This window comes from Mustela nivalis (assembly GCF_964662115.1).
Source record: "Mustela nivalis genome assembly, chromosome: 1".
Taxonomy (NCBI): domain Eukaryota; kingdom Metazoa; phylum Chordata; class Mammalia; order Carnivora; family Mustelidae; genus Mustela; species Mustela nivalis.
In genome coordinates, this window is record NC_139020.1 from 60,346,793 (window position 1) to 60,374,607 (window position 27,815).

The 27,815-nt window shown below is 35.5% G+C and overlaps 1 long non-coding RNA gene across 14 annotated transcripts in view; it reads right to left on the reverse strand.

Annotated features, from left to right (window-relative positions):
* The window catches only part of LOC309870423, a 497,103-nt gene that overhangs the window by 125,486 nt on the left and 343,802 nt on the right, over positions 1 to 27,815 (reverse strand). For 2 of the 14 annotated variants that reach the window (XR_014314586.1, XR_014314587.1), the window contains exon 7: positions 14,601 to 16,269. The exons of 10 other annotated variants lie outside the window; for them this stretch is intronic. This is a non-coding gene — a long non-coding RNA (uncharacterized lncRNA). Of the gene's footprint in view, positions 1 to 3,530; positions 3,884 to 14,600; positions 16,270 to 27,815 lie in introns of those variants that run through there. 2 more of the 14 variants (XR_014314581.1, XR_014314582.1) reach the window with 2 other exon arrangements.

The following is a 27,815-nucleotide window of genomic DNA, read 5'->3' on the forward strand; positions in this document are numbered from 1 at the left end:
AGGAAAAGCAGAAGTATGGCAGCGGTGCAGCATTGTTTCTTGATCCACTCAGAGAAGCAATGTTGATTCAAGAGGTTTACTTGGTAAAATTCATTTTAATGGCTTTTATAAATGTGGATGCCTTCTAAATCCTTGGTTTACTCTTAAAATATATACATTATTAACTCCTAATTTGCCAGAAGATCTTGGTCTTGGTAACATCACTGCTAATAGTAGCTCCTCTCCCACTCCCCGCTGAAATTTATCCCCTGGGATTGAAAGGAGATTAGTCTATTCCTCCATACATGTCCCAGGGAAGGTATGGCTTCTGCTTCTGCCTTGACCTTTAGGTCTCTGCAGCCTCTAATTATTTTCAATGGGAGATGTCTTACCACTAAGCTCCCTAAACACTCAATGTTTGTCATTTTTTAAGAGCTTTAGTAATGAAAGATGGAAATTATTTTATTATTCTTATGAATGTTGTAAATTGCATGACGGGTCATGGTTTTCTCTTTGTCTTGGCTGCAAGGAAGTTTAAAGGCAAATGTATAACACTTCACTGAATGTAATTCGTACACTGACTTTACTCCTGACTCCACTTTTCTGTCCTTGCCCTTGTTTATGGTTTTATTTTGTTTATTTTTCTTACCTACTTCTAATTCATGTATTTCATTGTACTATCTGTTTCGTTTCCTTTGTCAGCCATTTTAACTCCCTCATTGGAATAAGGTGGCAGAAAGAAATGAAGAAAACAAAACAAAAAGTGTATGTGTGTTTTAGGTATAAATATATGTAAAACTCACCCAAAATATAAAATAAAAACTAAGCTCCTAAAATAATAGAGACATTTTGTACATTTTATAGTTTTTGGGCTAATAGATTCACTTGATTACTTTCAGGATTGCAATTTAGGGAGGCATAAAATGAAAATACCTCTAAGAGAAAAATCCATATAAAATTCAAGATAGGTATTCTCAGCACCAGATCATTAAATCTGACATCCTTCAAATACCGAAAGCCAACTATAGGTATGTTAAAATATGTGTGTTGAGTCTTTAGATTGACTGTATAAGAAACAGTCCTAGGCTTAACCAGTCTAACAAAGTGCACAATTCTGAAAATATTCTTAAGAAATTACATATGTATACATGAAATAATATGTGTACATGAAGTATTTCCTTACATGTATTTTACACACACATACACACATTTTACTTAGACACTTCAAACCAAACACCTCAGACCTTCGCCTCCATTATTTTCTTTAATTAAATAATTTTCATTAAAACAACAAAGAAGGATAAGTCATCTCAACACTGAAAGCTCATTGTCAAGCTGATGTAGTGTATTTTTTGCATTTCCTCTAATAATGATCCAGCTAGCCTCAGACTGATTTTAGTGAAATTTAGGCAAAGTTAAGAGAACTTTAACTGGGCACTAGTTAGAACTTTAACTGCGCACGATGCTACTCATCTTGATTTGTCTTTATGTGATGGCTCTGGGCTGAAATACTATTATATTTGGGATTTAAATGTGATTTTTGTTCTTGTATTAATTTCTGGATCTCTTATCCTTCCAGACACCAAAGGAATATAGTACTACCCTGGAATAATGTCAAGTTATGCTCATTTTGGGGGGAGCGGGCTCCCCCCAGCATGGGCAACCAATAGCTGATTCATACTTCCATTACATCACAATTGGATTACAGAAGTGCTCTTTAGTCTGACCTCTCCATGTCTCTTGCAACTCATTTGTAGATAGTCCAGAAGCTAGCAGCTGGACTTCATTTTTGTTCCAGCAGTCACCATTTTATGTTTCTCCAATTCACTGGAAGTTTCACTATTGACAAGTCCACCCCAAATTCCAAAAGGCACTTAAATTTAGTGGGTTAAATCAGAGACAAAATATTATCATTACATTTTCATAGGTTCATGTCACTCAACTACATTTTGTCATATACCAAAAGGGTGTAATGATACTATTCTCCTATAGAAGACTAATGAAAATACTTAGCAAAAGTAAGTGGTTGCAAAACACTTTTTAAAATCAAAGTGCTGTAGGGTTTTTTTTTTTTTTTTTTTTTTTTTTTAAATCTTGCATAGAACTCTGGTTCAATTTTTGAGCCTTTCCAAGTCCTCATAATTCTGTGGTATTCATAATAAAACCGGCAGATGGTTTAGTCTCTGAACATATGCTTTAAATGCCCCCTTTGCTATTTCAAAATAATGGACCAAATTGTGCCCTCAAATAGTCACAAGAAACTTTAAGGAAGAAAACGGAGGACAGAATGTTATCCAGTGGGAAATAAACCTTAAAAAATATATATTTTCTAAACTTTCTTATGAGCTCTACTCTATATTAAGATAAACTATACTTTTTAGTAAAGTAGGATATAGTAAGGAAAAATCCTGACCAGCATAATATCGCATGGTTCAAGGAACAGATTAGAAGGTAAAATATAAGTTTTATATATTTATATTTTAAATTTCTGATTCTCTAAAACTTTATGAGTCATCTGATCTAAATTCTGGGTGATTGCCAGATTTTCCATTTTTATTATTATTCTGACTATTATTACTATCAGTAGATGTTTTATTGTTAAAGCACCTTGCAATTATTAATTAGCTAATTTAGTTTAAATTATGTTTATGCCTTTGTTTTAAATCCATGTTATTCATACTTCTAAAATGCTATTTCACCAGCCAATTATTCTCATTTCAAAAACAGCCTGTTGTCAATGAAAGCATATTTTCTAGGTTTTCAGAATATGAAATTCATCTTCAGTGGATATGAATGTTTTGATAATGCTGTTCACATAACCTAGCTGTACTTAGGAAAGTATCTCTGTTTCTTACTGTCCATATTTTATACATAGAATGAGCTTTTATTTCCACACTTAACATTTTGATGTGTTCTAGTTTGGTTTTGAAAGTCTCTAAACTCCTCTCACTTACTTCACAAGGTCCACAAAACCTAGTAATCTGATCAACATTTCAGATAAAAAGACCACACAATTGATAATAAGGACACGTTTGTTATTACAGAAGCCTGAAATTTAAGTAACTATTTCAGAACTGTAATGTCCCTTTCGAAATTCTGAACAAGGACTAGCTTGGTGCAAATGGAAAATCGAGTTTACTTGGAAAAATAAATGCAATAGTTGTACCCAAATGTGTTTGGGACACTGTTAAAACAGGTCATATTTAAATGTTGAGAATAACTAAAGAACCCTAACTCAGAAGGCAATTTTATACATATATCCACAAATAACCAGGCAGAATTTATAACTATTATTGGGTCAAAACATTAACATATCGTTCTGCTGATAAAGACATAAAGTAACTCTGAGAAAACCCTCTCTCTCGTTTCTCCAACTTTCACAGTAAATGCAGCACTGAAACTAAATTCTCAGTCAACTTAGAAATACGCCGAGCAGTATTTCAATAAACAACAAACTGATTTTCAAAAACCCACCGAATTAAAAACTACCCCCATCTTTCCCTTGCATCCCCTTGCTCTCTCACTTTCCATGCACACACAATCACACTTACCTGCACAAGTCTGAGACATCAGTCTATGTATTTTTTTTGAAATGTACTCTGTACCGATGCATTTTTCTGTGTTTCTTTCTAACCCTCGGGAATGTTAAGAATTTAGGAAGAGAGCCACAGCTTAGGAGAGCAATTATTTGCCAGTAAATACTCAATTTGCTTGTCCTGTGATTTTTCTTCTAACTTGCATATTCAATAATCCGTCCCTGACTGCGTCACGAGCACAAAAAGTCTTTTCTCCAAAGGAGAACACTTTCGCCAATCAACCTTCAGCCATGCCAGGGCACAGCTCGTCAGAGTGATTTGTTAGCTTTAATTAATAATTCCTCACACTGGCCATTTTAACAAATAACGCAGTGAGACCAGAACGCTGGATGGCTATGATTCAGGCCGATAAAACTACAGTGGAAGGGGGTGGGGAGGGGTGTGTGGGGGAAAATCAGACGCCGTTTATAAACACCTCTAATCATACTCTTTCAGTTTACAATATAGAGGACATCTCAGCTGAATTACCACGTTATGTCCACCGATTTGTATTCAGATGGGAGCCATATGTTCTTCCACTTTATCTGCTAAGGCCTCCTTGGTGCCAACGCAGTTCAGACAGACAACATTTACAAAAGAGGTCTCTAGCCTCCAGATTGCAAAAGTTAACTGCAGGGTGAAGTTGAGAAATCAAACATATAAGGCACTTCTCAGTGAGCCCGTGTAACAGTCCAGAAACACAGAGGTAAGAATTATGAGAGTCAGATTCACTTTTACTCACTCTTACCCTGCCGGGCATTTCCTTTCGTTTTTTAAAAAGAAATTTCATACCTCCTCTTTACAACAGTTAGTAATAATGGCTGATTTATTCATGCATTCCACAAACATTTATTGAATCCCAACTATATGCCAACCTCTGTATAAAATGTTGAGAATTTTTTATGGAAGTAAGAGTTTTCCAGCAAAGTGACACAATCTGTATATTTTTTTTAAAACAGACAGATAATGTGTTTGAACAAAGCCACCAAATAGCGTGCAAATAAAAATAAAGATTCGTAACACTGTGTGGTTCAACCAAGTAATCAGTACTTGACAGCACACTTGAGTCCACGTGCAAAAGAATACTCAGAGTAAAAACAAAGAATATGAATAGGTAAAAACAGGTATTTTTCAAAGATTAGAAAATTTCCCTCAATGTGACTAGAGAACTCAGAAACATACTGATCTGTTCATAAGCGAGTTAAACATTCACAAGCAGCTGAGAAATACACGTAGAAAATTTTATTCATGACCCTGATCTGATGTGTGTGTGTGTGTTTGTGTATGATTGCACCTTCATTAATTTATTGGATGCATATTTATTGAATACCTACTTTATTCCAGAAACTACTAAGTAATACAGTGTATCCAGAGATTAAAAACAAACACACACACAGCCCTTGTCTTCAAGAAGCTCAAAATTTAGTCACTAGACTCTAAAAGAGAAGGAGCATATCTAAACAGAAAACACAATAATACAATATAGCAGGAGCAATAACACAAATATACACAGAAGTAGGAGGCAGAGCCACTGGAAGCAATTCATGGACTAGCTGAAAGGTAGAGTGGGAATATCATTGGTAGGAAGAATATTCTAGGGAAAGGCAAACATTTGGATCCTTCTAAAACTCTTACTGGAATTAGACCAGTTAGAAACTGGTACTTAAAGCACGACAATTTCAGATCCATAACAGTAAACACTCAAACTATAATATCTGGACACCACCAGAAAAGTATGCAGCATCTCCAGGACTAGAACAAACAGTGATAATATATGTCTTACTTTCAGTGTGTTAGTTTTGGTGAGTTTCAGTTGGGTCAGACAAGTAGGAAGCATTCGTGACACACATCGCCTTTTTGTTCCTTCCAGGCCATTTATCTTGTTTTACTGTACATACTTATACAGCTTCTGTTTTCATTGCACCATAAGATAAATCATATCTGCATGACCATTAAAGGAAGGGGGGGGAATCTATATCTATTTAGTGGTCATACATATAACTCTAGTCACAAAAGGTATGCTATATAGTACTATGGGTGAAAATTCTGAGGAAAAGAAATGATCCCCCCAACCCCCCAAGAACCAAGAAAGGTTCTTTGAGAATCAATAAATGCTTCGGCAAACTGTGTATAATTCTTAAAGACATTTAACATCTTATTTTATATTAAATTCAACAGTGTGAAGTGGAATACTGCATTTACCATAGATAAGTAACACAGAGCCAGTTTGAAGAACTGACACAATGTATTAATCCATTCAACACATATTTATTGAGCACCTGCTATGTATCACATACTTACCAGCAATTGTTTGATTTTTTGTCCTATAATGTTCATATATAGTAATAGTTATTCCTCATTGAGTGCTTACTATTTGTTAGGAACTGATCTAAGAATTTTATATATATTATCTCATTTAATCTTCACAATAATATATAAAGTCGGGTACTAGTATCATCTCCATTTAACAGGTTATGAAACTCAATAATAGTGGATCTGGATATGTACTATACGGATTTCTTCTAAATTAGCAGACCAGTGTCAGTAATACCCACCAAAAATAAGCTCCATTACCTTATAGTTATATGGTCACATGTAGGCTTATGTTATTTTTAATCTAGCAAAATTAAGGTGGTATTGAGCTTAATTTGAGAATTAAGCTAAACTATATCTACTGTGAGGCATGTCTCACAAAAGAAGACTTAGAAAATAGTGTTTATGGTATCAACAGGCTTGTAGGCTGCACTGAAAGATTAACTGACAACAAGCTTGAATAGGTATTTTTATGCGATTTAAAACTAGCACCATAAAACCATATGCTATGGCAGCCCCCTTCTCCCTTATTAAAACTCAACAGACTCCTAAAAGGTAATTCAGAATCTTCTCCCTTTTTAGGAGCAGATTGAGTGAATGGCAAAAAAGAGGGGAGCTTTCCATTCATGTTGTTGCAAATGGCAAGATTTCATTTTTGATGGCTGCATAGTATTCCCGTGTGTGTGTGTGTGTGTGTGTGTGTGTGTGTGTGTGTACACATACACCACATCTTCTTTATCCATTTATCTGTTGATGGATATCTAGGCATCTACTCTTTCCATAGTTTGGCTTCACTACCTTTGTATCTTTAGGGTAAATACCCAGTGTGCAATTGCTGGGTCATAGGGTAGCTCTACTTTCAACTTTTTGAGGAACCTCCATACCATTTTCCAGAGTGGCCTACATCAGCTTGCATTCCTACCAACAGTGTAGGAGGGTTCCCTTTCTTTGCATCCTCGCCAACACCTGTCTTTTCCTGACTGGTTAATTTTAGTCATTCTGACTGTGTGAGGTGGTATCTCACTGTGGTTTGGATTTGTATTTCCCTGATGCCGAGTGGAACTAGACGGTATTATGCTAAGCAAAATAAGTCAATCAGAGAAGAAAGACAATTATTATATGATCTCACTGATATGAGGAACTTGAGAAATGAGACAGAGGGTCATAGAGGAAGGGAGGGAAAAATGAAATAAGATGAAACGAGAGAGGGAGACAAACCATAAGAGACTCTTAATCTCAGAAAACAAACTGAGGGTTGCTAGAGGGGAGAGGAGTAGGAGGGATGCGTTGGCTGGGTGGTGGACATTGGGGAGGGTATATGCTATAGTGAGAAAAAAATTAATAAAATTTTTTAAAAAATTAAAAAATAAAAAAAAAATGGAGAGGACTTTGAGTCAGAAAGGCTTATGTTTGGATCCTAGCTTCGCCACTTACTAGTGGGAGGTCCTCCCAAATTATTTAGGTTTTCTGAGGCTCAATTTTCTCATCTCTAAAATGGTTTGTTAGGGAAAATTAAAGGAAATAATGTATATAAGGTACATAGCATTGAAACTAGCTCTGAATATGTGCACAATATATGGCATTTCAAGTATCCAGAGTTAAACTTAGCAGATATGACTAAGATTTACTATTTCTGGACCAAATAACACATAAATTATCCAAGCTTGCCTTAGACAATAAATGTAAATAAGTCTTAGCTAATGCAAATCAGAGTTGGTAATCTGGCAGAATTTCCTTTGAGAATGTTTATAATATAGCTGAATGGTTATGTTTAAGAAAACAGCTGACAGACAAATAGATGACACGGAAGTTTACCAGTTAATAATAGAAAAAAAATTCTTACTTTTCCAAGTGATTAATACAATATTACATTTTCTTTCATAGAGATGGGAAAACCTTATTTGGCATTCACCGGGGAAGCCAGCACTCAGCACAATCATTCAATCACTCGCTCTCCTCACATAACCCTATGCTGCTAACTATCAGCATTCTCCAACTCCAGGCTCTGGTGCCCTCTCACATATTTTCTTTTCTCTTGGCCCTTGATTAAGTCCAGCCATCTCCAATTCCTGGAAATATTACTGGAACACATTTCTTGATGGTGATAAAGCTCGTTCTAGGTGACATGGAGTATTTCTTCATGGAGGAGTCGTCGGAGGGGCTTCATGAAGGCTCTTCTCACTTACTCAAATGTGTATGTAAAGTCTCTCCTTTGGGGATTTCTTTGAGGTAAGGGGCTGCTTAGACCCTGTATTATTGGTCTTTAGCCTATGGTTTCCGGCTAAGATCGGGTTTGTATAGGAAATCTAGCAGACGAGTTAGTGAGCATAAGGACTGCCTGCTCCTCACTAACCTGGGAAGCTAGATCTTTCTAGAATCTGCTCATCCCTCAACTGGGAATCTCAATTGGTAGAAAACTGAAGTATGGAAAACTACTTCATGTGCTCTTTTCCTAGATTGGTAACGATGACTTAGTAAAATTTTGGCCTGGTTGGTCCATGCTTCCTTACTAACTGCTTCAGTCTCCAGCCTCATATTGGAAATTGAATCTTCTGGTAAAAAATGATGACAACTGGAAGTTATTACAGAAACATCTCAAAGTAGATGCTATTTTTTTATAACCTTTTCCCAAATAAATCCCATATATCTTATAGTTTACAAATTTACACATTTATGCATACATATATAAGTACCTAATACGTAAGTGTTTTCTAAGTGACAACTAGATGACAAAGGAGGGGAAAGATGATTTACTTTCAGTTTCAAATTTAGATTTCTGTCTAAGCAAGAATTTTAGAATTCTAACATTCTGAAATTGTTCAATGCTGATCAATATATTAGGCTGTACTTAGGTTGAGGTTAAAAACCTTAAATTTTTTTCAGAAGTTCCTAGTCCCTTGAGGCATTGGTTTCTTGGTAAAAACCTCCAACCTTTACATATGTGAAAATTGGGATTCTCTGAAGGAGAAAATGTTTCTTGTCAGAGAACTAGTCATGGCCAGTACACAGAGTGAAGGAGTCCAAGATCTTACCAGCTTACCTGTGACCCTGCTATGTGATTTGCTACAAGTCATTGAATATCCTCTTATGTCTCAATTTTCTGTCTTTAAAAAAAAAAAAAAAGATTTCTTTATTTATTTGAGAAAGAGAGAGAGAGAGTGCAAGGGGGAGGGGCGGGGGTGGGTAAAAGAATCCTCAAGCAGACATGGAGCCAGTGCAGGGCTTGATCTCACAACCCTGAGATCATGACCTGTGCCAAAATCAAGAATCAGTCATTTAGGGGTGCCTGGGTGGCTCAGTTGGTTAAGCAACTGCCTTCAGCTCAGGTCATGATTGCAGAGTCTCAGGATTGAGTCCCGTAGTCCTGGGATGGAGTCCTGCATCAGGCTCCCAGCTCAGTGGAGAGTCTGCTTCTCCCTCTGACATTCTCCCGCCTTGTGCTCTTGCTCTCTCTCACTCTCTCTCAAATAAATAAATAAAATATTTTTAAAAAATCAGTCATTTAACTAACTGAGCCACTCAGGCACCCCTCAAGTATGTGTCTTCTTATCCACATTACCCACCCAAATGACATTATGAACATAATGTGGATTGAATATTTTGATCATCTCATAGAGCATAGGCTAAAACCCAAATTCCAGAATATCTGAATGACACAACTGGCTGACACTAACATCCTGTAAATAACATAGTTAGCTCCTCAGTGTCTCTACTTTTTCAGATCTAAAATGGGTATAGTCATGTTTACATTTTCCACCACTGTACTGCAATGGAGAAACTACTGCATAATCTATTCAAACTTTCAACACAAATTTCATACGCTAAAAATTTTAACCAATATCATCAAGCCACTAACATTGATTTTCAAATATAGCAGAGGAATTGATTTTAAAATACTGAAGCATAAAATGCAGTAAACATTTCCAAGCATGTTCAGATACTTAAGGAGACTATTAAAAGAATGGGAGAAAATTTTTTATTTGTGTGGCTGTATTTTTATGGTAGATCCTAGACTCCAGGAATGAGAAAACAGAATCAAGGAAAGTGACTTTTAGCAGACTGTTGAATAATATAGAAAATAAAATATATTCACTAATGGGTTGGCAGAAATTTTATACGTGTGCTTGCAGAACCAGAACTGTTTAAGCAGCTTTTCATACTTGGCAGAGCTGTTTCTGAAGTGTCCCCTCACAACCCCCTCCCGCCTCTCATTTTTTTGTCCTATAGTGCCAGGTGGGCACAGTAGTGACCAAAGGGAGGGGCAAACCAAACAGAGGCACTCGTTGTAGCAGGAGCCACTCCAAGGATCAAAGTGCTGATTTGGCTATGCCTGCCAAAATTGGAATCTGCCACAGTGGGTGGCTCATCAGCATGGTGCCCTGAGAACCACATGGACCATTCCTAGTAGGTCTGCACCTGGGGGTACAAGCCCCACATCCTGCTTAGGAGGACCACCTGCTAAAACCCGAATGTGCACATCTCCTTACTCACTCACATCATTTGACTTCAACACAATTCTATGCTAGTATTATATTTACTGAATGTTTTCAGTATGATAGACACTATACAAATCACACAAAAGCATAATTACTTTCTACAAAGGTTTCACACCTTAGAGGATTCATGTAGAGCTCTGATTTTCCTACATTAATGGGTAAAATGTTGGGCAACTAGTAGTCAAGATAATTCAATTTCCAATACTTTTATCAGATTTCTTTCTTTTTTTTTTTTATCAGATATATGTCTTTAGTTTTCGTATCTGTCATGAGAAAATAATACGTTAATACTTCAATTACCCAGCATGCTCATATTCACTTACAGGCCTGTCTCAATTTAACAGAGTTGACAATGTACAAAAGAGAAAAATAGAGTCCTTGAAAAACTTTAAAAGATGTTATAAAGTACACACTATTGACCAAATTCATCTTTACTCATCAGTAAGGCTTCAACTTGGAACCAGTATATTCTTCCTTAACATACAGTAAAAATTATTGGGACTCTCCATTCACATTAAATGGGAGAAAAGCACAATGATAACTATAAGCAATAACCACCCTGTATCTCTGAATGAAGAGGAGATGCAGAGGGGAGGGGAGAGGAGGGAGGAAGTATCTAAGGCTGGGAGCTATGTGCACCTTACAAACATGCCTATGATTGAATCTCTCAGAAGTCAATGTGGTAGAGCTTTACACAAAGAAATAAGACTCATAATTCTTATGGGTTGAGTTCTGTCCCCTCTAAATTCATAAGCTGAAGTTCTAACCCCCAGTATTTTAGAATGTGCCCTTATTTGGAAATAGGGTCATTGCAGATGTAATGAGTTAAGAGGTGGTTATATGGAAGAAGGGTAGTCTCCTAATTCAATATAAATAGTATCCTTGTAAAAAGGGAGGGATTTGGATCTAGACATACAAAAAGGGAGAATACTATATGAAGATGGAGAAAGAGATCAGGGAGATATTTCTACAGGCCAAAGAACACCAAACCATGCTAGCAAACCATGTGAAGTGAGGTGTGAGGCATGGGACAGATTCTCTCTCCCAGTCCTCAGAAGGAACCTTCTTCTTGGTTGTCCAGCCACCAGAAATCAGACACAGTACCTTTCTGTTGTTTGAGGTACCCAGTGTATGGTGCTTTATTTTAGCAGCCCTAGGAAACTAATACAATAATGATGACTGGGGGATCATTATGTGAAGATCAAATCATGTTCAGAAGATTAAGAATATAGAAGTTTTTTTTTTGTTTGTTTCTTTGTTTAAGAAGGTTAAAAAAAATACAAGATTGACTGCATAAAAAGTGTCATTAATATGCTTTAAGTAAATAAGTCTTTGAATGTTTGAGGGGCAGCTAGATGACTAATATACATGTAATGTACAGTGTTTAATGTTTGCTAATTCAACAAAATATTGCTACCTTTACTAAAAAGACAAAGCGACAGGTACTCTATAGAAGACACCTAAGAAAGAGACCCCAACTTCCAATGAGCATTTCAATTAGCAAGGTAGATAAATATTAACTTATTTTTATTTATTTGTTTAAAATACATAGTCAAGAGAAGTTGGTACAAAGAAGCTGCCTACATAGAAGAGACTATTAAGAAATGGAATTCGAGTTTAGATCAAAATTAAGAGATGTTCATGCAGATGAGAAGCTACAGACAATCCTAAGTATGAAGAAGACTGGGGGAAAATAAGAAAACTGGGGCAAAAGAAGGGTAAGGAGGAAGAGTGGAAACAGTAGCGGAGGAGATATGAAAGAAGGCTGATATTGAGAGTAAAACAATCTGAAATGGGCACAGAAAGTGATAAAAAGCCCTGGAGGTGGTAACAAAGAGCAGGAAGACAGTCAAAAACATCGAGCCCAAGAATTAAGCTTTCTTTAAAACTAGTGTTCTGAATGCTTTTGTGTGAAAAAGAGACTGTACCTTGATTTTTCTTCAAAAGGATCCAATTGTGGAATGGAAACTTTTTTTTTCTCTTTAAGTATAAACTAAGCAGTTATGGTAGGTAGGTCAAGGAAGAAATACTTCATGAAACAGGAAAGTATAACTTTATACAATGTGTTCCCTGGAGAAGTTACAAAAATAAAAATAAAAAATGGACAAGGACAAAACAGTCCCATAAAGTTTGTTTGTTGTGTTAAATGGCTTTAGAATCTTACCTCTCCTAATCATTCCTAACATTTTACTCTGCCAATTATCAACTTAATCTGGGGAAAGAAAAATCAACTTGACTTTTTGACAGCCAAGTCAATCCAACTGGAAATTCAAATCCTACAAGAACAGGGTGTAGGGAAACCTCTCCACAGCAACATTTTCAACTGCCAACAGAAATCCATAATAACAATCATCTTTTTCTTTCTTTCCCAAACTCACTCTCTCTAAAAAAACACTAATGATGGTACAGAGATGTTCTTGGATGAAATGAAAAAGTGAAGAGAGCTATTCACTCTTTATGGTAATAGGAAGTTGTTGCTCAGGATGATCAAAGCTGTAATCTTTTTCTATTCTTCATAGAAGTTGGAGCTGGCCCTGTCCACATCTCAAAAATAACTCAATTATATCATTAACTAGAAGAATTACAGTTTAATTTAATCTATTTTCTATGTTAAACAATTCACAAATCAATTTAATTATTTGTTTTATTTTTTCCATTGGGGGAAATTTTAGCTTAGATAATGATGTTCAAATAGGGAGCAAAAATGTTGAAAAGGAGGTGAGGGATATTTCTTATGTGGGTATTACCTTTTCTTTCTACTGATTTCTAAATTTTTTCTGCTATAGAAATGCCTTCTGCAGAGCATCACTACTTCTGGTGGGTAGGGAAGAATGCTCTCCAATCTGAGATGGTAGTAAAATCACATCAACAAGAAAATAAATGAGAAGTGGATGAGCAAAGAGATAATATTACAGTATTAAAAAAATGGGTTTTGCCTTTACTCAAAATAATGCTTACTTAATCTTTCTCCTCTGAATAGGAGTAACTGAAAAGAGAAAAGGGAGGGAAGGAAGGAAGGAAGGAAGGAAGGAAGGAAGGAAGGAAGGAAGGAAGGAAGGAAGGAAGGAAAGAATTAATGTTCACTTGGGTATAAAATCTGTAATGCAGTGGGTCCAAGTGTTTTTAAGTTCACATGCTCCTTTGAGAATAAAAAGTTATGAACCTCTCCAAGGGACAAAGAAAGGGCACATTTATAAATGCATATAAAGTATACATACACATATTCATTACATACATATAAAGTATATTTGCATATAAACTCTGAACTGATTCTTGCACTCTAACCATCCATTAGTTCTATGTAAAGAACCACTGGTTCTAGAATCAGGACCAAGCTGAAATACATAGGTGAAGATAGGGACATGGAGAAATCAGAAGTAAAACCAACCAACCAACACACCCATAAAAAAGGTGCCAACTTTTCATCCCTAAGTCAACTCTTAAGCTTCTGATTGTCTTCATTATTTTTGGAACTTAGAGCACAGAAAATTATGACTTGACTAATGAACTATTTAACAAAAATAAAAGCATAGAGCAGAATATATAATATTATAGTGATTCTGCATGTTTTTAATCATTAATTTTACATTTCTTCCTGTTAATTGCCTTTGGTAATGCACTGACATGTAATACTGTCCTGATTTTGAACATTAGCTCTCACATATACAATAGCATTGAAAACCAGGACTACTTAATACTGTGAATAGCAACTCACCAGACACACAAGAAATGACATGAAGATTCAACAATGAAAATGCAAAAAAGGAATAATAAACTAATTTCAACATATTAATTAGACTGTACATATTTGAAGACAAAGACCATGCCATAACTGTAATAATGAGAATTGTTGATATTTGTTTAAAACACAATAATTTTCATAGTATTTCATAATCTTTAAATCCTTAGGGTATCTTTAGCTCATCTGATTTGGGTATCAACACTAGAAAGTGAATTGGAGTGATATCTTGATTTTATGTGATAGAATAGAGGCTAGAAATGATTAAATGACATGTTTAGTATCACATATGCAACATGTGGCAAAACTATAACTATAGTCCCAGTATTTTGATTTTTCTTCTACCCTATACTTCACGCAAAATATGTCCATTACACATAACTTACTTATTAGGCACCTACGTTGTCTTATCCTGAAAATGAGGAAAATGTGTGTGTCCAGGCCTGTGTGTGTGGGAACTAATGTTGTACTTAGTCATCTTATTAGAAAACAATATTGTGAAGTTAAACTTGCACTTTATTATTAATCTTGCATTCAGTAGTGGCACAAGTTGACAAATAATTTATAAATCTGTCTTACATCCCAGATATCAGAACCCTCCTGAAGAAAAATTGTGAAGCCAGACAGCCCGCCTGCCTGCCTGCCCTCCTTTCTTCCTTCCTTTTTGAATGTGTGTGTGTGTGTGTATGTGTGTGTATGTGTGTGTAGGAGCACGCATATGCCTGAGTGGGGTGGGGATGGCAGAGGAAGAGCCAGTGGAAATCTTAAGCAGGCTCCATGCTCAGCATGGAGGACATGGAGCTTGCTCTCACAACCTGAGCTGGAATCAAGAGTTGGACAGTTAACCAACCGAGCCACTCGGGCACCCCCCAAAATATGAAGTGTAGATGAAGCTTGTCCGCAGTTACTCTCCCTTAATTCCCTTTGACCTTGTTTCCTTTTGATCCTTTTAGTCCTTCCTTCAAACTTATCAAAAGATTTATTTATGTTCTCTTTTCCCTGGGGTTCTAGAACCTCCCTCTTTTATTACAGCTGTAAACGGAGGCCCTTATTTAACTTGGATTCCTACTACTATGTCCTTGAATTTGCCAATCCTGGAATTGAAGTGCTACCATCTATTTAATTTCACTCTGACTTGTGTCATGCCTGCACTTATAAGGGCACACTATCTTAAATATCAGCAAGAGACTTGAGATTTCCCTATTTCCTGGCAAATTATAACTACATTATCTCAGCCCTCCATGTAAATCATCTCTACTAATATTTTAGTAATCCCATTTCTGGTTCACTCAATCTTGGCTTACTTCCCTTTTCCAATTTGGCTACAACTATGGTTCTAGCATGCTTGGTGGAGAATAAAAGGGTGCTGATGAATAAAATCTGTACCACAAGCTAGAAAACCTCTACTTTAGCTCAGTTCCTAATGGTCAGCTTGGTTTCCTGTGCCCTAATTGTTCTATTTATCAGGTGAAAGAAAAAAACACTATTACCAAACCCCATGATATGTATAAGGATCAATGTTTAGGAGAAAATGTACTAACATATTTTGTAAGTGTTCATACTGAGTCTTTTCCTCTACTTCAATAGAGAAAAAAAAAAAAAAAAGAATACTCAGTGTACTCTAGAAATATGTAATAGAGGTGACCCATTCTTCTATAATTCATCTGTGGTAGGCAATAACTGCACCCCAAAACTGTCCACTCTCTAATACCCGGAACCTCTAGTACATGGCAAAATGTTACACTACATGGAAAAGGGGACATTGCAGATGTAATTAAGATTATGGACCTTAAGATAGGGAAAATATCCTTGATTATCCAGAGGGGTCCAATCTAATTACCTTAAAAGCAGAGGACACTTTCTGGCTGGAATTTGTCAGGGTGGTGGATAGGATGTAGTAAAGGGAAGGTCAGAGAGATTCCAAGTGTGATTCAAGGCACTGAGATGCAGGGGCCGGTGTGCAAGAAATGAAGGATGTCCTCCTATTGACAGCCATGAAGAGATGGGGATCATAGTTCTACTACCACAAGGAAGTGAATGAGCTTGGAAGCAGATTCTTCCCAGAGCTTCTAGTTAAGAAGCCAGCCATCTGACACCTTAATTTTTATCTCATGAAATCTGGAGCAGAAGATTCTGTTGTACCAACCCAAACTTCTGGTCTGCAGAACTGCAAAATAATAAATCTGTGGCATTATAAGCTGATAAAGTTGTGGTCATTTGTCATAGCAGCATTAGAAAAGAATATAATATTCCAATTTGATGACCAAAAGATACAATAGTTTAAAATTATATGGTAAAGAGTTGGAACGGGAACCACTATTATGAACACCATAGGTTCTTGGTATACTATGAATGCATTCTTTTCTTGATTTTCTTCTTTATAGTCACATCCTTAGAGAAAATGAAATAACACAGTACTGAAGGACAAAGATCATGAGGAGTGTATATCTACTTAGTGCCCACTGTCCTCACCAAGAAGCTTCACAAATATGCCTTTTTCTCACAGGCAAGAGCACTACCCTGATAATGCTACATTACTCATACCAACTAAATCCACTGTCTTGAAAAATGAAAATCAAAATCTTAGAATAGTCAAAGGTTTATAAAGACATGATGAAAATGTTCATTTAAAAGACAATGAAAAAAAGGTAAAGAAAATCCAAGCAACCACGTACAAAATTCATAGACCAAATGTATACTAGGGTGTGCTACGTGAGATGTCTTATAAACATCCATATAAAGGAAATCATTTTCAAAACTGTAATTCTGTAATTTATGTGGCATCACCAGAGCTACTTTTCAAAGTACCTTCCCAAATTATCTTTCTTTCTTATTCACATTTTTTTCCTAAAGCCAGATTGGGGCCTCAACAGAACATAACAATATTGGAAGAAAGGCAATAATTTCCAGTGACTTTTTTAGCATGGAAGGTTTAGAACCTGACTTTCAAAGATTTACTCAAGTTCACAACCTAAAACTCTTTGAGGTGTAACAACAAGCTGAAAATGGATACTTTTGTAATCAACTAGAAATGATTCTCATGGTAAAGGGTAAATTCTCAGCAGGTTATACATATCCTACTTTATAATTATATCACAGTATGAAATAATACAAAAGAAAATAGGAGGAAAAACAAATATAATGATTAAAAATTCTTGTAGAAACAGGATAAATGCAGTTAATTGTTTTTTTCTGCAGAGACAGAAAATACACTAAAAATTACTAACAACACACTGTGCAGCTTTCCTTTTGTATTCCACGAGGCCACAACAGGGAGCACAGTCATCCTGGTGTGGTTAAGAGCAATGCAGGATGGAGAAGGCCACTAGAAGGAAACAAAAAAACAAAAAAAACCAAAACAAAACACCTCCCTCCTCTTGTGAACACTAAATTCTGCTTCCTACATGCCTCCAAAAACTTATTTAAAACTTTGGTCATTTTATAAGGAAATATCATAATTTTGAGGGACTTTGAGGCTCACACACAGCAAATTAATCCCCATTTTATGTCTGTCCCAATTTAGTATTTCTAAAGGCGATGGATAATAAATCCCGCCAACTCTCTTTTTTTAGGGCTATTCAGATACTAAATAAACCAGGAACATTTAAAAATCCAATCTCACAAAAATCTGCTTTGCTTAACCTTCTCTCCTTCTTTAAAAAATAAGAAAGGCATGATGTTCTTTTTTTGTTAATTAATTCACTTTAGACAATTCCTTAAATTTTCATTTTAATAAATTTTTGTGTGGGTGCATTAATTACTTTCAAAGACGCTTTACAACTGTTACCTATTAAAAGCCTTTGTTAGTGAATAAAAAAAAAAAAAAAAAAAAAAAAAAAATTCCAGCATGCCCCCTCCCTTCTCCATTCTGAGCAGGTCCTTGCTATCAACTGCTGGAGTATGCTCGCTTTGCACCTAAAGCTATAATTATTTTGCTTTAATTTTACAAAACCTTTTGTTCCATTCCCACGAGCCCACCTGATCCTTATATTACACTTGCTCTATTAAAACACTCATGCAGAACAAAGCATGGCTGTACTGATTCATAAGTAACTTTTTTTTTCTCAGTAAAATGCCACTGGCTAGGGTTTGGGACATAGTCCTGGGCTTCACCTTCCTCTGCCAGTTTTCATGTATTAGAGCAAAAAACATGTTGTTTCAGAGTGTTGTATTTTTCCCCAACATCCTTTCTTTGCCCTGCTGGTTTTTGGTGGGTGTTTTAAAAACTATTTTGTTATACCTCATTTTACTCTGCAGCAACAGAAGTGATACAAGGTTGAGGATTTCTTTTATTCATATGGTTAGATTCTTTTTAAAATCACTTGCATTGCCTTCTTTAATTTTCCTTCTCTCTCTTTATTCCACCCCTTTTCCTTGAGATCTTGCAACACATGTGGGGTTTTGGCAGAAAAAAATTGCAGTGACTCATCAAGAGAATTGTTTGTTTGCTCGGAGGAGCACCCGGAGGACCCTCTGGGCTGCACACGGAGCCCTTTGATCCTAGGAAATTTATTTCTTCCAGATGTTTTCCCCACAGCCACCTTTCTGCAATGTCCCTCTTCATTATGTAGCATAAGAATAAACACTCAAGACCCACTGCTATAGCATACAGTTTTCCTGAATGGAGTGTGACAGGGAATTGACATTTGATTGAGCTGTTGGGATGTCCTTGCCTTAGGCACAATGATGGAGGAAGGTTAACACTGAGGAAGGTAGACTGGGCCTCTTTAGGCAAGTGTCCTTAGAATTAAGATGGAAATTATGTGAACCGTACCAAAGAAAATAAACAAATCTGCAGACCACTGCTCATGGACCTAGTCTTACTCAATCCTATGAAGTACTATTACTTGGATCTCTTGTATTACTTGTCCAATCGTTCCATCTGAAGTATAAAGTATAAAGAGTAGCCAGGAAAGTAAAGTCTTTGGACATCTCTTGTATTTTCTTGGCCTAGCTAAGGATGTTAGTATACACAGGAAGGAAGAAAGTGAGGAAATGGAAAGTAGGTACATAGGTAAGGACGATGTAATGGACTGAATAATACCCCCTCCCCACAATGGTATCCACATCCTCACCCCTGAAACCTGTGACTCTTATCTTATACAGAAAAAAGGACTTTACAGATGTAATGAAGTTAAGAATTCGGAGCTGGGGAAATTAATGTAATCACAGGTAACCTTATAAGAGGGAGATTTCACACAAAGACCCAGGAGGACAACTACTCTGTGTGAGCATGGAGGCAGAGACTGAAATGATGCAGCCAAAAGCCAAGAAATGTACAGTCATCAGAAGCTGGAAAAGGCAAGGATGTGCATTTCCCCCTCACAGTCCTCAGAAGAAATATATCTTGATTTCAGCCCAGTAATACTAATTTTGGACTTCTGGCCTCCAGAATTTGAGAGAATAAATTTCTGATGTTTTAAAGTCACCAACGTTGCAGTAATTTGTTCAAGCAGCCATGGAGAAACTAATGCAGAGGGTAACTTCAAGACCCCACTATTGAGCACATTACTGAAATCACCGAAGTCTTGGGTTCAAGGAGGTGTGGAAAATAGGGTCCCAAGACTTTAAGTAAAAATTCTTTATAGGGATGCGTGGGTTCTTAAGAGAACTCTTGATCTACAGCAAGTCATAGGTGAAAATAAATAGAGCAAAAAGAGTACATCGGAGCATTTTATGGATTGTGAAAGTAAATGCTCCACTTTCCTAATATGAAATGCATATTTTATGAAGAAGGAAAAGTCTATCATATTTTTCCCTTTAAAATAAATGTTTATATATAATGTATTACCAGTCATTTTCCTTCCCAAATGGCCAGTATGGTGAATTTAGTGACCCCTGCTTTGGCATGAATATAGTATATTTGACACACATATACTATGCTATAAAAGTGAAGATCCTCTGTCAGCACTTGAGGTAACTTTCCTTAACCCAAAGATCATTTGGTGCCTAAACCCAAGAATTTTTTTAAGTAGATGTGCTAAAACAGTAACTTAAATCTCAAAAAGTTACCCAAACCAAAATTATTGTATGATGAAATCACCCAGTTTATCACTTTTTCTAGATCATCAGAAAAAAATCCATAGAAGCTGCATCATTAAAAAGGACAAAGAAGACTCTTCAGTTCCCATGATTCTTTCAGCTATTGGGCTTTTCAACAACCAAATCATTAATCTTCATAATCATCGTGATGTCTGTGGACCACTTATACAGATGAAGAAATAAAGTTCTGGAGAGCCTGAAGAGATTCTAGATCAATCAGCAAATGAGAAGAACTGAGAAAATTAAGTAAAGAATTAAAATTTAAGAATTAAAGAATTAAAAATTAAGAAAAATGCTGACTCTGTTCTCTAATCCCTTTAAAAATCAAGTAGAGATTGAGATTGAGTTCCCCTTTTGAGGATAATACTCCAAAGACTGAATATGTAAAAGATTGGCACTTATTTCTCGCTACTTTCATATAGTCACCACAGTGCATTCATTGGACAGTGGGTTTAAAAACAGAAAGAACTCTAATTTTTAACAAAAATAAGCAAATGATAATCTGATTATTAATACTATTATTGCACTGAAGAAATACATCCCAAGGCATCCAAACTATCAGGAGGCTAAAAAAAACAGTAGTTATCTCCATGCACATACATTTGGGGAAGCATCATTAAATGAGAATCTCAGTGCATTGCTCTTTTTCATTTGCTACCAGTACTAGCTGTGTCCTGACTGGAGGCAGTTCAAGGTCTCAGGACTTCAGAGTTTTGCGATCTGGAATGAAGTGCAATCAATATAAATTCCACCTTCATATTCCCACGCTTCACTGTTTTATTTGCTTTAACACTATGTTCACCTTATCTTTGGAAGAACAGAATGCATATCTTTGTTGTGAGCATGGTGAGGTTTTCACAGGACCATATAACCACAATTACTATTTACTCACTTATTAACCCTCCAAAAAACCAGAAGGCAATTATTAACATTCTCATTTATCAGCACCCCACCTGTTTCTATAAGATCCCAAAGAGCAGCCATATACATATATATATTATAAAATATATATTAACATATATATATTTATATATTTTTAAAAATTTTAACTAGCTCCCCTTAGCTCTATAGCTCCTAGTATGTTCTTAAGGAGTTACTACTTGACATATAACTCAAGGCACAGGTGTACCAGTGGCCAGGATCAGATGGGATTGGCCCATTTAGCTTTGCGAACTTTGTAATAAAACACTGAGTGCTGAAGAGATCAAATATGTAAGGATTTTTAAAAATCCCAATACAAAAGTACCTTAACTCTCTTAGCATTTTTTGTAATCTTGAAAACTAATAACCTGTACCGCTCCATAACAAATATACTGTGCCATAACAAATACAGGAGGATGAGTTTAGTGTGATAGTTTGCTATGGTGGGGAAATGGTTGAGATGAATGGGGCTTTAAAAAAGAGTCAAGGACAGTTAGGAAGATATAAGATGCACTTGAGTAGTTTTTAAAAGGACAAGGACTCGTCTCTAGTATTTTAGTCATCATGTTCCCAGGACCTGAATTAATCAAAATCCCAGGTTATCAGTTACTTAGTATAAATTTTCCAATAAACACCCCTTGATTATGCACTTAGATCTTCAAATTGGGTAGATTTATACAGCTCCTTTGTACATAGGCAAATTACATACATTGAAAAAAGTAAAGGTAATATGTTTTTCTTTGAAGCTGTTCAGTGAATTCAAAAAATCCATAATGAAGAAAATCAGACTTTAAATTCTGGATAAAAATGTCCTACATTAATGACTGTCATGATGCATCTTGGTTATAGATTACTGTATTTTTTTAAATAAAATTGGATCTCCATCAAGTATATAGATAGAACAGTCTTCCCATAGGGAACTTCAAGATTACCTAATCCAATGCCTCATTTTACAGATGAAGAAACAATATGTGTTTTAATAAAGCCTATTTGAAGATTTGTAGTGAGAAAAAAATGGCTGTTACTTGAAGAGAAAAGCAGATAAAGCTTAATAGGAGAAGGTTAATGAAGGAGAGGAAAAAGAAAGGAGAAGGGCTTTTTCATGGAGTAGGGCAACAAGCAGAGATTCATTCTCTAATATGCATCCAGGTCTTTGTCGGAGACTGGCTTATATATTACAAAGAGGGTAGCATCCATTAAAAAAAAAAAATTGCTTAGATTATTAACATATAAATAGTTTAGACAGGTATACCTCTCAAAATTACATGACTCCTCAAAAATAAGCATGTTCTATATCTGTAACACGATAACCCTTGACTCCTTTTTATTATATACCACAATTTACTTCCCCAGTGCATGCAAATTGAAAGGAAACACAATGACCATGTTCAAAATCTATTTAAAAAAAAAAAAAAAAGATTATCCCATAAAAACAGAGAAATGTGAATACATTTTAGTGTTGTACAAAGATGAATTTTAATTTGGAAACTTGCTACTGAGGAGTATATAAACTTGTTTAAAGTGCAAACTCTGGAATCAGACTTCCTGGGACTGAATTTTGGCTTTCTCACCTACTTGGCCTTGAGCAAGGAGCAAGTTTATTCCTCTGTGCCTCAGTTTTCTCACCGGTAAAATCTGGATAACAATAGCAACTATTTAAAAGAGCTGTAGTGAGATTGGAATTCTAGATCTTTACATACACATGAACAGTAACTGGCACATACTAATTCCTCAATAAATATCTCTTACTACAATGTATACAAGGCTGTTCAACATTTTCAGGGGGTAAGGGTATTCTCATTAATGAGACTTGTTAAGTATTCTGTGTTTCAGTGTGTTGCCTTCCTTAATTTATGCCAATATTCTATCTCAGTATGAATAATGAAATAGTATGAGGAAAGCCTCAGTTTAGTTTGCTTAGATGTGTTTGAGACAGGGATTATCATCCTTTTGAAAGGAATAAGCTAAAAGGCTGCATTTGGTTCTGGCTTAAAGTAACTGAGGAGTGATTCTTAAAAGGCAAAGGAGAAAATGAGGGGGCAGGGGCAGCTTAGCAGGCTGCATATATCTTCTGATGTTGTGGGAACATGAGAGAACACTCTCAGAAAAAAGTGAAGGTGCTAACTCTCTGATAAGCCAATGCCCCACTTATATGACTCATAGTATCTTATGCATGTCTCAAAGCAATTAACCTCTACTATGTAATTATCTGTTTACATTTTTATCTTCGATTATATAGTGATCTACTTGAGGACAAAAATTGTTCCATTTAATTTTGTTCAATAGTTGCTTAGTAAAATATCCACTGAATGAATAACTTAACTAGTTAATTAACTAGTTAATACTATAACAGGAGAGCTAAGGCTCTCACAGGTACTCCTACTCAATGGAGGAAGGGTTGAGGTAGAAGTGACTGGCCATTATGGATTCCTGACCTCTGTGCTAGAGACAAATGCTCTCAGTAAGCATAGAATACATATGAAGTTTAAACTTCTATAAGTTTTGTAAGATTTTTTAATGATAACTTTCTTCTTTAAAAATTTCACAAATATTTGAGAATCTCTATGTAGCACCTTACAAGGCATAGGAACTTGCATACATAGGAGCAACTTGCAGTACAAATACAATTTGACTGTCAAGCCATGGCAAATGTCTGAAAATAAATTCAGTAGAAGAGTCCTAGATAATGTGTTGTGGTAGATCAAAGAATAAGTAACTATTTATAGCTAGAAAAATCAAGATAATTTTAGTATGGGGGCTATATTTGAGCTCAATCTTATCATAGTAATTAATCTAAACTTGTGAAAATAGAACATTACCCCCTTACTCTGGAAACTGAATGAGGCACAGATACATGTGAAAGTATCTGCGAATGAATGATACAAACATTAAAAGCATTCCAAACTCAAAGTATCAATGTATATGGAAAGCTGGCTATTAGTTGATATATATGTCTCTGTAATGGCAATCAGCCCAGTAAATGAAATAGTAATAATGCCCCTTAGAAAATTCATCCATTAATGAATACATCCATTCATTCTTTCAACCTAATATGAGGACCTACTGCATATCAAATTTTGAACTATGCTGAGTACACTGGATATCATGGTGGTTAAGACAGAATAGGCTCTCTGCCCAAGCAGTACATTCAGACAATAAATTAATAATTATGATTTGATACAGTCGATATTAGGCAAAGAACTGGATATTACAGGAAAACATACTGTAAACTATTTAGATTTTAACTCATTCCAGAAATATGGCAGAACTTTATTTGGGCAAATATAAAGTGCTAGTGGTTTTTATTTACCTTGGATTTCATCTGATTTGGTGTTGCTTATCTACAGAGTAGACTGCCATATGTGGGTCTTAAACACTATTTGCTATTCAAAATCTCATACTTTGAACACCTATCTAATTATGGATACATCAAGCAAAAATACATCTCTTCAAGACTAAGCATGGCAGCATTTTTCCCTACCTTGGTGTTTATTTTTCCCTTAAGGTACATCTTTCATTACAAATGACAGCAAACCTCAAGAAGATGATGGTGAGAATGTATGAAACAGAAAAAAATACGCTCTCTTTTGTGAGATTTTATCTATAGGCCTAAGAAAAGTAACATCTTGTTTGGACTGTTAAGTTGAACAAACACAACACAGGAGTCAGAGGAAGCAATTATAGGCAATACTAATTCTTACTACATAAACCTCATCAAAGATGTGAGTTGGTCTCTTTGTTTGTGATTCTTCTTCAAATCCAAGTTATAACCTATACCTTTTAACAAAAATTTCCCCTCAAATTATCATCCATACAATGGGTCTGTATTAGGAATCAAAACTCAAGATTTATTAAAGTAGACAACATGTGGTCCTTTTTCATTTCAACCTTAGAGAGGAAGAAAACTGCCTTTTTTTTTTTTTTTTTTCCATGAAAAAGTATACTTAACTAGACCTGCCATGGTTGGGGGACTAACAGGGTAAAATACTAAATGATTGAATATGTAGGGCATTTATCTCACTGGATTTCATCTAGTTCAGCATCATGGCTTTGTAGTCTAAGCACTAGATGAAAAGTGTCAATAAGCTGGGCAAATAATGTTTTATGTGAATAGAATAGAAAAGAATGAATAGAAGCACAACACTTCACCATTGCATAGAATATAATTAAATATGATTATTTTTTAAAAAGGGAAGAACAACAACAGCCGGCCCTCTGCCCCATCATTGAAAGAAATGTGACCAGTTCAAGTGGTCTTAAATATGGTGAAAATGTCCATAGGATCTCATGGGATGAGGGAACAAAAAAGTCTCACTCACATTTGTTGGGCTCAGGGTCGATGTGCTTTGTGGCTGTCATTTAACTGCTCTGTATTTAAATTTTCTGATCAATCCTATACATTATGTATTCATGTTTGTATTTTAGAAGTTCATAATTTTTTGGATTAACTTGTGGAGCTATTGTAAAGGACGAACAAATCATGCTGCAAGAATGAGAATGTGAATAAATGCCAATTCTTCCCCAGATGGAAGATGGAATACGCTTACTCTCTTCTAAGAAAATGAAAGATAGGATCAGATGTGTATTAGTCCCTTCCTTTAAGGATCACCTACTAATTAAATACATTGACACTGATTGTCACAATAACAATTATTGAGCAATAACCATGTAAGGCACTACTGCAATCATTTCACATATATCATCTCATTTCATGATCACAACAACACTATATTACAGATAAGGAAACTGAGGCAAAGAGAAGTTAAGCAATTTGCTGATGATCAACAGGCTAGTTATGAAGTGGAATTAGGAAACAAAGCAGACATTCCAGAGTCCTTACAATATTAGAATATTCAGACCCAAAGAGTTGAAAGGGGTCTAATTAATACTTTGGGAACATTATTGAACTTCTCAGGGCTTTAGGTCCTTCATCTACAATAGGGGTGGATGCATGTTTTCTATAAAGAGCCAGAGCATAAATATTTTAGACTCTGTGGGTCAAGAGGCAAAATTAGGAATGTTCTATTATATTGGTACTTATATAACAAGTAAGAAAGCAAATCACATTATATTTTTAAAATAAAATTATTTCATTTAAAAATCACATTGTTATTTTAACAAAATTTAAAATATAATAATAAAGTACATACATATTTTTTGCCATTCAGGTCTACTAGTGATAATAGAATTGTTTTTCAAAGGATATCATTTTGCGTAATCAGGGTTCAAAAACAGTGTCCCTAGAAGATCACTTGCAAATGTTCATTTGTAAAAACCATTCCTACCTCATAGGCCATACACAAACAAGCAACAAACTGGATTTGGCTCATGGGCCCCAGCTTACCAACTCCTGGTCTAGAAAACAAAGTCACTGTACTGTATTTCTCCCCAACTCTTCCAAGTTCAAGATTTTACAATACTGTCTTACGTAAAGGCATCATAATTTTGACTTTCAATGCCTTCAATACATTTCTGATAAAAAGTGAAATCTATAAATCCTATCTATACTTTATATGTTCTGGTAATTAATTGGATAGATGAATGCAACTGTAGCATCAATACTTGTATCTGCCTTACAGATTATTATTGTCTTAATTTTATCAGGATAATTTAGATTTCACTGCATTTTCACAGCCCCTGTCATTACAGAAAAATAAGTTTTCTGTTGAAAAGGCTTTTGAGTGGTATGTTAGAGGCAGAGAGAAATTCAGCTTAGCCTTACAGAGAAATAAGAAAAGAGTAAATACAACATACAGATAGTTTCCCTACTGCAGGGAATCTCCATATGTTTTAATTCTGTGTTTCTATACTAATATTTGGTATCTTAAGCTAATAATCTAAATTCATACTTCAAATGAATTGGTGTTGGATTTGTGAACTGTGGTTGTTATATTGTTTTATTATTATGTTGTTGTTTTGGTATTGCTATTACTATTATTATTGAAATTCCTTAGGCTAGTCACATGAACTTCCCAAGAAGCTTCTAGGCTCCTTGTCAGTTTTCATAGAAGGTAGTATAAACAGATGGCCTCCAGCATACACAGAATCTTTTCAACACAAACCAAAAGAAGTAAATTTCTTGCCCTTACTTAAAGCAAAAATATCAAGAACTTATTTTCACACGTTCATTTAGTCTCAACTGCATATTTAAAAAAATTAAAAAGAAGGCACTTGGGTGGCTCAGTCTATTAAGCCTCTGCCTTTTGCTAAGGTCATGATCCCAGGGTCCTGGAATGGAGCCCCAGGTCAGGCACCCTGTTTAGCGGGGACCCTGATTTTCCCTCTTCCTCTGCCTCCCTGTTCCTGCTCTCTCTCTCTCTATCTCAAATAAATAAATAAAATATTTTAAAAAAATTAAAAAGTCTATTTACAATACTTGAGGTCAAATGTCACATAATTTGTTAATCATTGAAGGTGTAACTGAGCACTTCTGTAATAATCAAAATAACAGAAAATTAACAATTCTGGAAGACTTACTACAAACTTATAGTTGAAGTAAGTTTCTGGTGTCTGGTTCCTGACTGAGTTAAAAACCTAAAAAATGGTGCTATTATGCAAATTTTTTGATGGTCCTAAATAAGGTTGGTCCTGCCAAAGCTGCTAAGTGTTCAAAAGCTTCACTTACTTTAAATTGTATTTTGTATTTTCCCTAAATACTACAGTTTATTTTCCTAATGAATCAACAAATCAATTAATGCTATTTTGTATATACTTCCTAATGGCTCTTCCAAGGCAACATTTTTAATTTTG